General features: G+C 41.2%; 1 protein-coding gene across 1 annotated transcript in view; it reads right to left on the bottom strand.

Annotated features, from left to right (window-relative positions):
- The window catches only part of LOC105473922 (DIS3 like 3'-5' exoribonuclease 2), a 374,047-nt gene extending 357,823 nt beyond the window's left edge, over positions 1 to 16,224 (bottom strand). The window contains 1 exon segment of the mRNA XM_071073554.1: positions 15,913 to 16,224. The gene's annotated coding sequence lies outside the window, so the exon portion shown is untranslated.
- Between the last annotated feature and the right edge of the window lie 417 nt (positions 16,225 to 16,641).

Below are 16,641 nucleotides of genomic sequence, written 5' to 3'. Positions count from 1 at the left end.
GAGGGTTGTGTACATTGGGTATTCATTGTCCTGTTATTCTATATACCTTACATGTATTTTGCATACATTACTTTGTAACTTTTCAATTACCAACAGATAAGACTATAGAATGCATGCAAACACATACATAGTCTCTTAATTCTAGCCTCAATCTTTTCCACTGAAAATCTGCCAGGTTCTATCATGTCCTTCTATCACCTGTTAGGAGTTAACAAAGACCTCAATTTTCATCTTTTCTTCTGAAATTGTATTACAAGGAGACTCATGGAGGTAGGGCAGGGATACAAGAAAGGGCAATGGATCTTCTGATCAAACACAAAACACTGACAATCCCTTCAGACCAGAACTCAAGAATAAAAACAAAAAACATGTGTAACAAAATTAAAAGCATTGCAAGAAGAATGATGCAATTTTAACAGCTAGATATTTTTCCATTAATTATTTTCTAAGTGATCAAAATTCCATGAAACCCATTTGAAATCTCAGCTTTCAATTCCTTTGAGATACAAATATTACACTGAGTCCAATTGAGTATTTGCAGTGTCAGAGCAAATTCTACATGTGGTGGGTAGTTTTGAGTTCAAGGACAGTGTCACATGTATTCCTTCCTACTGGCCAGAAGTTTCGAAGTCCCCGAGAATCAGGCCTGGGCTCTGCCCACAACACTATCATCTGAGCGTTCCTTTCATTAGCACAGTACAAGATCACACAATGACCCTTAAGCTGAAGCAGGATCCTGGATGCCTGAGGAAGTGGGATACTCTTTGGGTATGGTAAAAGCCAAAGGCTGAGACAATCAATAAATTAATTAGCATGAAGTATGCTGACTTCTTTGGAAGGAATTTTATGAACACAGGATTTAAGACTTCTTATACAATAAACAATACAATCACAAGTGCTAATAAAGTAGAACTAAGGGTGCTACAGCATGAAAATGTTATCAATCAATCAATAAACCTCTGAATTAATTATATATAAGATTGTACAGACAGATGGTCCCCAACTTATGATGGTTCAACTTATAATTTTTCCACTTTACAATGGTGCAAAAGCTATACTCACTCAGTAAAATTGTACTTAAAGGACCCATATGACCCCTCTGTTTTTCACTTTCAGTACAGTATTTAATAAGTTACATGAGGTATTCAATACTTTATTATATAAAAGGCTTTGCGTGGCTGGGTGCGGTGGCTCACACCTGTAATCCCAGCACTTTGGGAGGCCGAGGCAGGTGGATCATGAGGTCAGGAGATAGAGATTATCCTGGTTAACACGATGAAACCCCGCCTCTACTAAAAATACAAAAACTTAGCCAGGCGTGGTGGTGGGCGCCTGTAGTCCCAAATACTGGGAAGGCTGAGGCAGGAGAATGGCGTGAACCCGGGAGGCGAAGCTTGCAGTGAGCTGAGATAGCACCACTGCCCTCCAGCCTGGGCGACAGAGCAAGACTCCATCACAAAAAAAACGTTCTGTGTTAAATGATTTTGCCAAACTTTAGGCTAACATAAGTGTTCTGAACACATTTAAGGTAGGCTAAGCTAAGCTACGACGTTCAGTAGGTTAGGTGTATTACATTCATTTTCAATTTGTAATTTTTTTTTTTTTTTGAGAGGGTCTCGCTTTGTCGCCCAGGCTGGAGTACAGGGGTGCGATTTCAGCTCACTACAACCCCCGCCTCCCAGGCTCTATCGATCCTCACACCTCAGCCCCCCAAGTAGCTGGGACCATAGGCACGCACCACCATACCCAGCTAATTTTTTGTATTTTTGGCAGAAACAGGTTTCACGTTACCCAGGTTGGTCTCAAACTCCTGAGCTCAAGCAATCTGCCTGCCTCAGCCTCCCAAAGTGTTAGGATTACAGGTGTGAGCCACCGCACCTGGCCCAATGTATGATATTTTCAACTTATGATGGGTTTATTGGAATACAATGCCATCAGAAGGCAAGAAGCATCTGTACCAGGGAATTAAAGGAAATCTTAAAAGATAACTTCCCTGGATCAGAAGCATACAGTAGTTAAATAGAAAAGAGTTGTAATGTACACTATTGGGGTGACGGGTACACTAAAAGCCAACACTTCGCCACTATACAATTCATCCATGTAAAGAAAGTCTCTTTACATGGCGGGCAGATCACGAGGTCAGGAGATTAAGACCATCCTGGCTACCCCTAAAACTATAGAAATAAAAACTAAAATAAATACTCCACAATTCAATCTAACCTCCCTTGTCATCTGCTTTCCATATTAACATTCACTTCTTAAACAGGGGGGTGTGTGTGTGTGTGTGTGTGTGTGTGTGTGTGTGTGTCCAGAAGAGAAAGAAGAAGAGAGAAAAAGAGAGTAAGAGAGAGAGAGGAAGGAGGACAGGGAATGAGAACACAGAAATATGTGAGAATAAAGAACGGGAAAGTAGTAGTTATTAGAATTGTATTCCAGAACTGCATTACCTCCAGGGCCTCTAAGGGAGCTTTCTTTCTCTAATCACATCCCTCTCCTCTCCTCACTCCCTCAAGTTTGCAAGACTGCTCTTCCTTCTTCTAACTTCTGGTCCTTCATCCCTCATATATATATATATATATATATATATATTTTTTATATATATATATATATATATATATATTTTATATATATATATAAAATATATATATATATATATATATATATATTTTTTTTTTTTTTTGACAGCATCTCGCTCTGTTGCCCAGGCTGGAGTGCAGTGGCACAATCTCGGCTCACTGCAAGCTCCACCTCCTGGGTTCCCACCATTCTCCTGCCTCAGTCTCCAGAGTAGCTGGGACTACAGGCACTCGCCACCACGCCCTACTCATTTTTTTGCATTTTTTTCGTAGAGATGGAGTTTCACCATATTAGCCAGGATGGTCTCAATCTCCTGACCTCGTGATCTGCCCGCCTCAGCCTCCCAAAGTGCTGGGATTACAGGCGTTAGCCACCATGCCCGGCCCACCCCTCATCTTTTTTTTAACCTCTCAGTTGAGCAACCCCATTTCTGCTTTCCCTTCCCTGGATTCTCAGCCTCAAAGAGATACAATATATAATAATAATATTGGAAAGAAGTTATAGAATCCTGTTCCAACTGCCTCACAGTCCAGAGCTCTCCATGCTAGTGACCTCATTATTTTGCAGAGTCCCCTGAAGGGCCTGGTTAGAGGTTTCCTACATTCTTTCAGCTTGGCACTCTGGCAGGGGCATAGCCCAGGGACACATTCCAATTTCCTAAAGCTGAAAAGTACCATCTGAGATTCTAAAATCCTTACTAAAACTAACCTTAATTGAATGCCTTTCAAAAGTGTAAACAGTAGATAAACCAGTTCAACTCTATACCCAAGTATTTGTTAAATTATGGTGAGATAAATGATAAAACTACTCATTCTTCAATAATTATTGTAGTGTATTGAAGACTTTCCTTTATAAAAGGAAAGCAACCAAACGGATACAATAGTCTGAAAGGCATATATGTTTTCTAAATAAATAACATTAGTAATTACTTCTCTGAATACTATATCACTTGATTGTATTTTAAGAGATGATTTGTTTATTCTATTAGCCTAAGAGATCAGAAGATTATAATACATCCTTTTATCACTTATAATTTGAATTATTTTATGTTCTGATAATATTTAGGATCAAGAAATAATAAGCATTATTGATTCTAACATCTCCAAACCCCAGCATTTCTAAGTAAATAAATACGTATGTTTGAGTATTATATGTTTGAGGAGATAGCTATGTAAAAAAAATTTTTTTTTAAAGAATTGTATTCCATATGTCCAAGAAGCTAAAGACTGGCTAAGAGACCTGGGATATTAAAGAAAAAAGATCCAAATTAAACTTCTAGAGATAAAAACCATGTCGACTGAGATGAAAAATATACTGGATGGGACAAACAGCAGATTAGACACTACAGAAAAGAAAATTAGTGAACTTCCAGATGTAGCAAGAGAAATTATCCAAAATGAAACAAAGAAGGAAAAAAGACTGAAAAAAAAAATTGACAGCTGAGACCTTAAGGCTATGCCGGCCAGCCTGCTGCCAGGGACCCATGTTTTTGCTCTACCACTTAGAGCCTCTTGCCTTCCCCTAGGGAGGTATCCTTCTGCTCCAACTTCCCTTCCCTGTCCCTTTTTGGCCCCTATATGCTCCTCCTTTACTTAGACTTGTACCCACAGAGACAAGCACACCCCCTTGTCCCCCACTTCACCAATTTCTGGTGGCTGAAACTCACCCTCACAGACTTCAAAGAAGATATTCTTGAGATAATGAAAAGTAACATCTTTGCATATGAAAGGAAAAAGGTTAAAGTGTATATATATGTGTTTTAACATTAGGAACATGTGAACCTTTTTAAAAACAAGGTTTTATTTACTGTAGAGATGAATGCAAATCAGAACCAATATCTCTTGGTCTACTTAATTAAAACCAGCTCACACATCCCTTAGGGGTTTATTATTATAATTATTATTGTGGTTGTTGTTATATTTGTTGTAATTATTATTTGGGGTTTCTTTTGTTTTTCTTTACAGTTCTCCACACTAAACTCACAATATTGTGGGGAGAAGCCATAACTCAACTCTATGCTGCAGTGAGATATAGGAGTAATCAGCTCCCAGCAACATGTATAGCCCGGGCTGCACGTTGTAATAATTACCAATGATTTAAAGCTTTAGGCTGGGCATGGTGGCTCACGCCTGTAATCCCAACACTTTGGGAGGTCTAGGCAGGAGGACCCCTTGAACTCCAGGAGTTCGAAACCAGCCTCGGCAACACAGTGAGACCCTGTCTCTATAAAAATTAAATTTTAATGTAAATAAAGCTTTATTTAGCCTTGATCTCTACCCTCATAGTCAGGTCTTCCCATATTTTATTAGTGAGGTGGAAAATGTATTATTTGTTGTTTTGCTCCCCCCCCAATGTTAAACTATGAAATTTGTGATTTGTTTAAGTTCCGGGTGAATCACAGCTTTGTCTGTATGTCCAGATCATTTGTTTCTATGTATTTTGTTTGATTCTTTCTTTAAAAGCTTTTACAAAAATATATATGTGTGTGTGTATAAACATGTAAATATATATATACGGATCTTCTGAAAAGTGTGTGAAGCTCGTTCAAGTAACAGATAACTTTAATAGCCTTGTATGGCATAAAGAAATTGAATTTGCAGTTAAAAACTTTTCGACAAAGAAAACTTGAGACTAGATGGATTCACTGGTAAATTCCATTGAACATTTAAGGAAACTATACCAGTTCTATGCAAACTGTTCCAGAAAACTGAAGAAAAGGAACATTCTCCAACTCATTCAAGGTTTCCAGTGTTACTCTGATATCAAAAACAAAGATATTACGAAACTCAGTTCAAACCAGTATCATTCATAAACAGAAATGCAAATTTTTTAAACAAGATTTTAGGAAATCAATTGCAACAATATATAAATAGAATAAGAATATGGCAGAATCAAGTGGGGTTTATCTCAGGAATGAAAGGTTACTTTTAGGAGCAGGCATGGTGGCGCACACCTGTAATTCCAGCACTTTGGGAGGCCAAGGTAAGGATCACTCCTGAGGTCAGGAGTTTGAGACCAGCCTGGGCAACATGGTAAAAACCTTGTCTCTACTAAAAATAGAAAAATTAGCCAGGCATGATGGCACACACCTGTAGTTCCAGCTACTCAGGAGGCTGAGGCAGGAGAATCGCTTGAACCCGGGAGGCAAAGGTTGCAGTGAGCTGAGATTGCGCCTCTGCACTCCAGCCTGGGTGACAGAGCAAGACTCCATCTCAAAAAGGAAAAAGAAAGGTTACTTTTAATACAGTCATGCATTCCATAATGACATTTCAGTCAATGACAGACATATATGCTATGGTGGTCCCATAAGAATATAGGGAAGCTGAAAAATTCCTATCACCTAGTGACAGTACAGCCATCCCAACATTGTAGCACAACCCACTACTCATGTGTTTGTGTTGATGCTGATGTAAACAAGTCTACTGTGCTGCCAGTCATATAAAAGTATAGCACATACAATTATATATAGTACACAATACTTGATAATAAGTGACTATGTTACTGCTTTATGTATTCACCATACTTTCATCATTATTTTAGAGTATACCCCTACTTTTTTTTTTTTAATTTATTTTTTTTTTTTTTTTTGAGACTGAGTCTCACTCTGTAGCCAAGTTGGAGTTCAGTGGCACATCTCGGCTCACTGCAGCCTCCACTTCCCAGGTTCAAGTAATTCTCCTGCCTCAGGCTCCCAAGTAGCTGGGATTACAGGTGCGCACCACCATGCCCAGCTAATTTTTGTATTTTTAGTAGAGACAGGGTTTCACCGTGTTGGCCAGGATGGTCTCAATCTCTTGACTTTGTGATCCATCCGCCTCAGCCTCCCAAAGTGCTGGGATTACAGGTGTGAGCCACCGTGTCTGGCCACTCCTACTTGTTTTAAAAAGATGGGCTGGGCACAGTGGCTCACACCTGTAATCCCAGCACTTTGGGAGGCTGAGGCAGGCAGATAACGAGGTCTGGAGTTTGAGACCACCCTGGCCAACATGGTGAAACCCCGTCTCTACTAAAAATACAAAAAATGAGCCGAGCATGGTGGCATGTGCCTGTAGTCCCAGCTACTCGGGAGGCTGAGGCAGGAGAATCACTTGAACCCAGGAGGTGGAGGCTGCAGTGAGCCCAGATCGCACCACTGCACTCCAGCCTGGCAACAGAGTGAGACTCCATCTCAAAAAAACAAAAAAAAGGACAAAATAATCTGTACACCAAACCCCGACAACACACAATTTACCCATGTAACAAACTTGTACACAAACCTCCAAACCTAAAGTAAAATTTGGAAATAAATAATTTAACTGGAAAATGTTAACTGCAAAACAGCCTCAAGCATGTCCCTCAGGAGGTATCCAGAAGAAGGCATTGTTACTGGAGATGACAGCTCCACGCATGTTATTGCCCCTGAAGACCTTCCAGTGGGACAAGATGTCGAGGTGGAAGAGAGTGATACTGATGATCCTGAGTCTATGTAGGCCTACTAGGCTAATGTGTGTGTTTGTGTCTTAGTTTTTAACAAAAAAAATTTTAAAAGTAAGAAAAAAATAGAAAAAACGTTACCGAATAAGGACATAAGAGTATTTTTGTACAGCTGCACAGTGTGCTTGTGTTTTAAGCTAAGTATTATTATAAGAATCAAAATATTATAAAAAATTAAAGTTTACAAAGTAAAAAAAGTCACAGTAAGCTAAGTTAATTTATTATTGAAGAAAGAAAAATGTTTTCTATACATTCAGTATAGCTTAAGTATACTGTGTTTATAAAGTCGACAGTAGTGCCCAGTCATGTCCTAGGCCTTCACACTCATTCACCACTCACTGACTCACCCAGAGCAACTTCCAAGCCTGCAAGTTCCATTCATGGTAAATGCCCTACACAGTGTACCATTTTTTATCTTTTATACTGCATTTTTACTGTACCTTTTCGATGTATAGATACATCTAGATACATAAATACTTAGCATTATATTACAATTGCCTATGGTATTAAATACAGTTACATGCTGTACAGGTTTGTAGCCTAGGCGCAATAGGCTATACCATATAGCCTAGGTGTGTAGTAGACTACAACATCTAGGTTTGTGAAAGTACACTCTATGAGGTTTGCACAACAAAATTACCTAACAATGCATTTCTCAGAATGCATCCCCATTGTTAGGCAACAAATGGCTAACATGTAAATCAATGTAATAATTCACCATATTAACAAATGAAAAGAGGCTGGGTGCAGTGGCTCGCACCTGTAATCCCAACACTTTAAGACATGAAGGTGGGAGGATTGCTTGTGCTCAGGAGTTCAAGGCCAGCCTGGACCACATAAGGAGACCTCATCTCTACTAAAAAAACAAACAAACAAAAATCAGCCAGTGTAGTATGTCTGTGGTCCCAGCTACTTGGGAGGCTAAGGTGGGAGGACTACTTGAGCTCCAAAGGTCAATGCTGCTGTGAACCACAGTCATGCCACTGCATTCCAGCCTAGAAGATAGAGCAATATCCTGTCTCAGAAAAAAAAAAAAAAAAAAAAAAAAAAAAAAAAAAAAAACATATGATCATCTCAGTAGATTCAGAAAAAGCACTTACCAAAATTCAATGTTCATTCTTGAAAAAAAAAAAAAAAAACTCAGTAAACTAGAAATAGAAGAAAACTTCTCCAGTGATAAAATGCATATACAAATGATGGAAGACTAAATGCTTTCTCCCTAAGAGAAGAAACAAGACAAGTAATCTGCTCTCACCATCTCCATTTAACATTGTACTTGGGGATTGTAGCCAGTGCTGTAAAGCCTGGAAGGGAAGAATTAAAACTGTATTCACAGATGACATAATCTTTACATAGAAAATCTAATGGAATCTACTAAAAAGCTCTAGGACACCAGGCACAGTGGTTTACGCCTGTAATCCCAGCACTTTGGGAGGCCGAGGCGGACAGATCACTTGAGATCAGGAGTTTGAGGCTGGCCTGGCCAACATGGTGAAACCCCGTCTCTACTGAAAATACAAAAATTAGCCAGGCATGGTGGCGCACACCTGTAATCCCAGCTACTCAGGAGGCTGAGGCATAAGAGTTTCTTGAACCTGAGAGGTAGAGGTTGCAGTGAGCCAAGATTGTGCCACTGCACTCCTACCTGGGCAACAGAGCAAGACTCCATCTCAAAAAAAAAAAAAGGTCTAGGACTAATAAGAACTAAGTGAGTTTAGCCAGACTGACAGAGAAGATTAATGTAAAAGATCAATCATATTTCTATATACTAGTGGCAATCAGAAATATAAATTTTAAAAATATAATTTTAATAGTGTATTAGTCCATTCTCACACTGATACAAAGAAATACCCAAGACTGGGTAATTTATAAAGGAAAGAGGGTTGACTCAGTTCCACATGGCTGGGAAAGACTCAGGAAACTTATAATCACGATGAAAGAGGAAACAGGCATGTCTTATACGGCAGCGGCAGGCAAGTGAGAGAGCATGTGAGAACACAGGAAAAACTAACGTTTATACAACCATCAGATCTTGTGAGAATTCACTATTACCAGAACAGCATGGGGGAAACCAGCCCCATAATCCAATCACTTCCCTCCCTCGACACATGGGGATTACAATCTAACATGAAATTTGGGTGAGGACCTCAAACCAAACCATATCAAATAGCATCAAAAACTATTAAATACTTAGGGATAACTAAACATTGACGGTTTCCTTAAAGGTTAAGCATATGCCTATTATATGATCTAGCCATTCTACTCCTAGGTATTTAACCAAAAGGAATAAAAATATAGGTCCATACAAAGCCTTGTAAACAAATTTTTATAGAAGACTTACTTGTTAATAACTAAAACTGGAAACAACCAACATGTCCATTGGTAGGTAAATGTATTAATAAACTGAGGTATATCCATGCAATGCATTATTACACAGCAATAAAGAGGAATCAGCTACTGATACACTTAACAACAAGGATGACTCTCAATTATGCTGAGTGAAAGAAGGATAACCACATATTGTGTGGTTCCGTTTATATAAAATAAGAGGAAATTCTAGGAAATGAAAGTTAATGTACAATGATAAAAACATCAGTTAGGCCAGGTGCAGTGACTCACGCCTGTAATCCCAACACTTTGGGAGGCTGAGGTGGGTGGATCATGAGGTCAGGAGATCGAGACCATCCTGGCTAATACGATGAAACCCCGTTTCTACTAAAAATACAAAAAGTTAGCCGGGCGTGGTGGCGGGCACCTGTAGTCCCAGCTATTCGGGAGGCTGAGGCAGGAGAATAGAGTGAACCTGGGAGGCGGAGCTTGCAGTGAGCCGAGATCACGCCACTGCACTCCAGCCTGGGGGACAGAGCGAGAGTCTGTCTAAAAAAAAAAAAAAAAAAAATCAGTTATCTGGGATAGGGATCAGGAAGCCAGGGGTATGAAAACAGCTTTGGGTATAATAGATATGGTCACTGTCTTGTTTGTGATGATAGTCTTACAAGTACACACATATGTCAAAACTTAACCAATTGTACACTTTAGAGTTTATAACCTGTCAACTATATCTCAATAAATCACCTTTAAAAATATGGTCTTAACCAATAATTAATAATCCTAAACAACACAAATTGAGCCCTAATTCATTTATTAAAAATCAGACATATTTCAGTCATAAAACTTATAAGGCATTCTTACTTGTAAACTATTATGAAAGACTGATTTGAACTGGCAAAAATTCAATAAAACATAAAGAAAATAAATGCATTATTTCAACAAAAAAGTCTCAGAACAATTCATTTTTTTCATTTACAAAAATTAACTAAAATTAAAAAGAAACAAGTAAATTTCTGACCTTGTTTAATCCTGTGCCATAAGTAAAAGGATTAAACAAAAATAATAATAGCTCCTTCTTGGTATAACTGTTGCCAGAGTTTTGCATTCAACCTTTTAAAAGTGATTAAAAATAACCATGGCAGACATCAGAGAAAGAGGCAACTACTTCCCATGTGGAAAGCTGGTCTCTAGAAAAATGAAGTTAAACAGAAATGTTTGGGCCTTCTCTCTGAATCCGTCAGCACCTAGATAATCACCACAAACTTTTCCTCATCAAAGCCTAATGAGAAATAGAAACAATCCAATTTCATTAGAGGAGGACCAAAAAGGAAGTATAAGCAGGATTCTTCAATTAGCATTATACAACCCTGCCTCCTCCTGGTTTGGGTCACACAACCTCTCAGTGTCTACCAGACACTCCACCAATACTTTACTGAGGGTAGGGTACTTCATCAGCCCTTCTCCCCTCCTGATTTCATCAGAGTTAATTTCAAGGTACTTTGCACCACATGAAGTGACATCCTACCAGTATGACCAGTGTCTCATCTGTCATTATCAGTACATCCCAAAGGCTGCCTGTTATTGGGGCAAGAAAGGAATCAAAAGTAGGTGGACTAACAGTTGACTAAACCTGATCAAGTCTTGCCTCAACATAACTGGTCACTTAATAACTACTCTAAGGCATCAAGTTCTTGCTATGGTTTCAAACAAAATACCTTCTATATGAAAAACCCATCAAATCCTTCTACTTCATGTTACATGACAAAAAGGAGCATCTTGTGCTGTTCTACCACCACTCTCAGTTTAATAAAGACAACAAGAATTCCAGGACAGGCACAGTGGTTCATGCCTGTAACTCCAACATTTGAGAGGCTGAGGCAGGAGGATCACTTGAGGCCAAGAGTTTCAGACAAGCCTGAGCAACACAGCAAGACTCTGTCTCCACAAAAAAAAAAAAAAAAAAAGTTTTTTAACTAGCTGGGCATGGTGGCTTATGCCTATAGACCCAGCCACTCAAGAGGCTCAGGTGGGAAGATCACTCAAGCCCGGGAGTTCAAGGTTACAGTGAGCTATGATCACACCACTGCACTCCAGCCTGGGCAGCAGAGTGAGAATCTGTCTCAAAAAAGCCAGGTGCGGTGGCTCACGTCTGTAATCCCAGCACTTGGGGAGGCCAAGGCGGGTGGATTGCTTGAGGTCAGGAGTTTGAGACCAGCCTGGCCAACATGGTGAAACCCCACCTCTACTAAAAATACAAAAAATTAGCCAGGCGTGGTGGTGTGAGCTTGTAGTCCCAGCTACTCGGGAGGTTGAGGCTGGAGAATTGCTCGAGCCCAGGAGGCAGAGGTTGCACTGAGCTGAGATTGTGCCACTGCACTCCAGCCTGGGCAACAGAGTAAGTCTCCGTCTCAAAAAAAAATAAAGAAGACGACTTCTGGTCAAGTCTCCACCTCCCTGACATCACCAAAAATGGCATAGATGGCCAGACCTCAGAGGGATGTATTCATTCATTCCAGGCCCAGTTTTACTTGTACTCATGCTCAATAGTATTTTGTTTCATGAAACTCCTCCTGTAAAACAAAAACTTTTTGAAGGATAAAATAAAAGGACAGGCTGGGCATGGTGGCTCACATCTATAATCCCAGAACTTTGGGAGGCTGAGGCAGGAGGATCGCTTGAGCCCAGAAGGTCGAGGCCGCAGTGAGCCATGATCTCACCACTGCACTCCAGCCAGGGCAACATGGACATGGCATCAGAGGGTCTGCTTTGACTAGAGCACTGTTCTCTTCCTGTGCTTCTTGTAGATATCAGTTAAAATGTCATTTCGGTGATTTCTCTAAAACACTTGTCACAGCCACAGTTTTGCATTTGTGTGATTATTTGAGTATCATCTGCAGAGGACAGGGATCATATGTGCACTCACTCTCCCCCATCTCCAATGCCAAGCATAGTGCCTAGTACCAAGTAATTACTCAAATATTATATTTGTTGATTAAGTGAATAAATGAACACTAAGTCTATAAGAAAGCAACAAAACATCTTTTAAGAGGACTTAAGAGTTGCATCATCTTCACAAATGTATCTTTGGTGGATGCCCAAAGCAGCTGAGCCCCCTTATTAAACTCAAAAAAAAAAAAAAAAAAAAGTCAATTCAGATGTCTACATAAATTGCTCTGGCCTTCAATGTCTCAAGGCAAATGCTGAGCATCAAAGGCTGATAGGCTAAACACACACACCCTCTGTATATAAAGCATACCTACTGGTTGCTAAGTAACAGTTGTTTTTGGTATTTCCTGATACTGTTGCTGCTACATAGGAAGCACTTCAGAAATACCCCAGTCAAATAAAAAAGAGCAACACTTCACAAGACTCTTGAGTATGAATGAAACAGTAACTATACTTAAACTGTGGTGTTTCATATAAACCTAACACCAAATGCAGAAGCAAAGAATCTCTAAGTGGCAAAGCCCTCAGTTAGTAGCTTCACTATTTTAGATCTCACACAGGAAAAATGCCATATAGATTTGTACTAAGACTATTTGAAAGAAATAGATCACAAATCAAGTGACCTGAGAGCATTAAATAAGAACTTCAAAATGCCACATGGAACTATTTCCCAAACTCTTAAGAATATAAAGAAAGGAATTAGGACTTCCTGTCCCCTCCAATACAAATACAAATTATATCTGTACTTTAGAGACAAATCAAGTCCCATTTCATCCATAAATGACTTCTCCACCCTGACCTACTACAGTACTTAAAATCTGTACCACATATTTTGCATTTAAACAAATGTTCATTTTATTGCTTTACTAATAATTTCATGTGTGCAGTCTTTTATTTCTTTTATATCCTTTAAAGTGTATAATGCTGTAGATGCTTAATAAATATTTATTAAATTGGAATGAAATTATAGTTTTGAATGAATTTTGGTATACTCACACATTTTATTCCCAAATAACATCATTTCCAAAAACGGTTCACATGCCTCAGTTTTAGCTCCATCATCATCAGATTAAAAATAAAGTCGTTATCCAACCACGATCAAATAAGGCTTACAGTTTTCTTAGTATCACTCATTCAAACTCAAATCAGGGGAGGTTTTCCAGTGCCATAGTGTCTTTTGAAGTCTAAGTCCAGGCTACTAACAACACCTGCCCCTACTTTCTTCAATGCAGCAAATTTCACTTGAAATATTTCTCAAACCTAGTCAGTCTTAGGAAGATTTCCTTCTGCAGAAAACTTGTAAGACACAAAGTCTAAGCTCTAGAATATACTAACCATACCTCACTCACAACTGGGAAGCAAATTCCCCAGAAAAGGATCAGTTCAAGATGTACAGTTAAATGAGTCTCACACCTATAGAACCATGGAACAGAACAGAAAACTCAGAAATAATGCCACACACCTACAACCATCTGATCTTCAACAAGCTGGCAAAAAGCAAGCAATGGGGAAAGGACTCCCTATCCAACAAATGGTGCTGGGATAACTCACTGGCCATACGCAGAAGAATAAAACTGGATCCTTGTATTTCACAATATACATAATGGGTTAAAGATTTAAATGCAAAGACCTCAGTCAGGCACAGTAGCTCATGCCTGTAATTCCAGCACTTTGGGTGACTCAAGGCAGATCTCTTGAGCCTAGGAGCCAGAGACCAGCCTGGACAACACGGTAAAACCACATCTCCACAAAAAATACAAAAATTAGGCGAACGTGGTAGTGCACACCTGTAGTCTCAGCTACTCCGAAGGCTGAGGTGGGAGGATCACTTGAGCCTGGGAAGTCGAGGCTGCAGTGAGCTGCAGTCACTCCACTGCACTCCAGCCTGGGTGCCAGTGAGGCCCTGTCTCAAAATAAAATAAAAGACCTCAAACTATAAAAATCCTAGAAGAAACCCCAGGAAATACACTTCTTGATATTGACCTTGGCAAATTTTTGGCTAAGTCCCCATAAGCAACTGCAGCAAAAACAAAAATTGACAAGTTGGAACTAACTAAACTAGAGCATCCGCACAGCAAAAGAAATTATCAACAGAGTAAACAGTCAACATACAAAATGGGAGAAAATATTCCCAAACTATGCATCTGACAAAGGTCCAATATCCAGAATCCCTATGAAACTTAAATCAACAAGCAAAAAACAAGCCCATTTTTAAAAATGGCCAAAGGACATGAACAAACACTTCTCAGAAGAAATACAAAAAAAAAAAAGACCACGACATATAAGCAGCCAACAAATATATGGAAAACATGATCATGACTAATTATCAGAGAAATGCCAATCAAAACCACAGTGAAACACCATCTCATACCAGTCAGAATGGCTATTATCAAAAAGTCAGAAAACAAGCCCTGTTAGGCTCCGTTGAGAAGGGAACACTTATACACTGTTGGTGGGAATGTAAATTAGTTCAGCCACTGTGGAAAGCAGTTTAGAGATTTCTCAAAGAACTTAAAGAGCCACCATTTCACCCAGCAATCCCATTGCTGAGTATATAACCAAAGGAAAACAGACCATTATACCAAAAAGACATATGCACTTGTATGTTCACGGCTGAGCTATTCACAACAGCAAAGACAAGGAATCAACCTAGGTGACCATCAATGGTGGACTGGACAAAAAAATGTGGATGTACCCTATGGAATACTATGCAGCCACAAAAAAAAAGGAGAAAATCACGTCCTTTGCAGCAACACAGGTGGAGCTGGAGGCCATAATCCTAAACGAATTAGCACAAGAACAGAAAACTAAATACCATATGTTCTTACTTATAAGTGGGAGCTAAACATTGAGCGCACTTACAAGTGGGAGTAGAAACATTGAGCGCCCATGGACATAAACATGGTAACGGTACACAGTGTAGACTACTGGAAGGAGGGGAGAGATGGGGGATGTGGGCTGAAAAACTGCCTACTGGGTTCTATGCTCAATACCTGGGTGCAATACACCCAAGTGAGAAACCTGCATGCGTATCCCCCATATCTAAAATAAAAGTTTAAATTATTTTTTTAAGAGTCTCTACGATCAATAAAGCAGATAAAGTGTATCACTGTGGAAAGCGCAAACGTCAAGAACATGTTATAATTAAGCGGCTGCCATTCAAGATTCCCAAGGCTCCCCATCCCTGCCAGTCCTGAAACATCTCGATCAAGACCCTTGAGAACGCATTCACAGGTGACCCGAGCCTGGGGAAGCGTCCTCTCTACAGCAACAGGCTCTAATTCTGGTCTCGCTCCCCTCACCCCATCCTAGGCTACAAAGGCCCCGGCGCTAATAAGCGCGGCCTGGGAGGCCGGGTCGGTCAGGAGCGGAGAGTGGGGAGCTGGGGACACTGAGGGAGATGCCGGACAGGGAAGACGCGTGGGCCGGGGAGCAACGCCAGAGGCGGAAGACGCTCCTCTCGGGCCGCCACCGCAGGTGCCTGGCGAAGCGCCGCGGAGCCCCCCAGAGGCCAGACCGCGGGTCGGTCCCGAAGGGGTCGTGCAGCAGTAGGCGGTGTAGGGGGCAGGCGAGTGAGGGCCTCACCGTTTCTCCCCGGAGGCCGGCGCCGCCGCAGTCCCGCAATTGCTAAGGAGAATGCTCTTCCGGGTCACGGGCGCGGAGTTCTAGAGAGCGACGGTGGCCGGGCGAGGCCGAGAGCGAAGTGCGCGGGGCGTGTGCTCGGTGGAGGAGCTGGTAGTCGGCGGTTCAGCTGCCGCAAGGGCGAAATGGCCAGGCCAGGGGCCGCTGCGCCTTCTCCGGCCTCGCTCGTGGGGACAACTGGCTGCAACGGTTGGCTCCCAGTGGGCGGCCTCTGAGACGCCTTGTGCCAGGCGCGGGCTGGCTCCGCGCCCCTGTCTCACAGGCAGGAGCCTTCCAGACCCGGCTCCTGAACCTCCAGGCTTTGCTCCACTGGGCCAGGTCTTGCACGGCAGACGCCGCCGGCCCCTTTCCTGTGACAAGGCTTTGCTCATTCTTTCGTTTACTTACTGCTCATTTATTGGACAACTGCTTGGGGCGAGGTGCAGTGCTGGCACTGTGGATACAGAGATGGGCAACCCCCGCGTGGTCCCTGCCCTCAGGATGCGAGGCTGATGGCAGAGCAAGCAGATGCCGTCCCCGGGATGATCGGAAGAAAGGAGACTAGGGGAGCCTGCCCAAGGGGCCCACCCCGACATGGGTGGGGAGCAGTTGATGATGGAGACGTCGACCTAGTAGAAAGGGTAGGGAAGAGGGTTTCAGGTGAGAGAAGAAGCGCAGTTGAGAAAGCCCCTG

Source organism: Macaca nemestrina, chromosome 11, assembly GCF_043159975.1.
Source record: "Macaca nemestrina isolate mMacNem1 chromosome 11, mMacNem.hap1, whole genome shotgun sequence".
Taxonomy (NCBI): domain Eukaryota; kingdom Metazoa; phylum Chordata; class Mammalia; order Primates; family Cercopithecidae; genus Macaca; species Macaca nemestrina.
The sequence above is the reverse complement of the archived record's forward strand: the minus strand, read 5'-3'. Positions and strand labels throughout refer to the sequence as shown.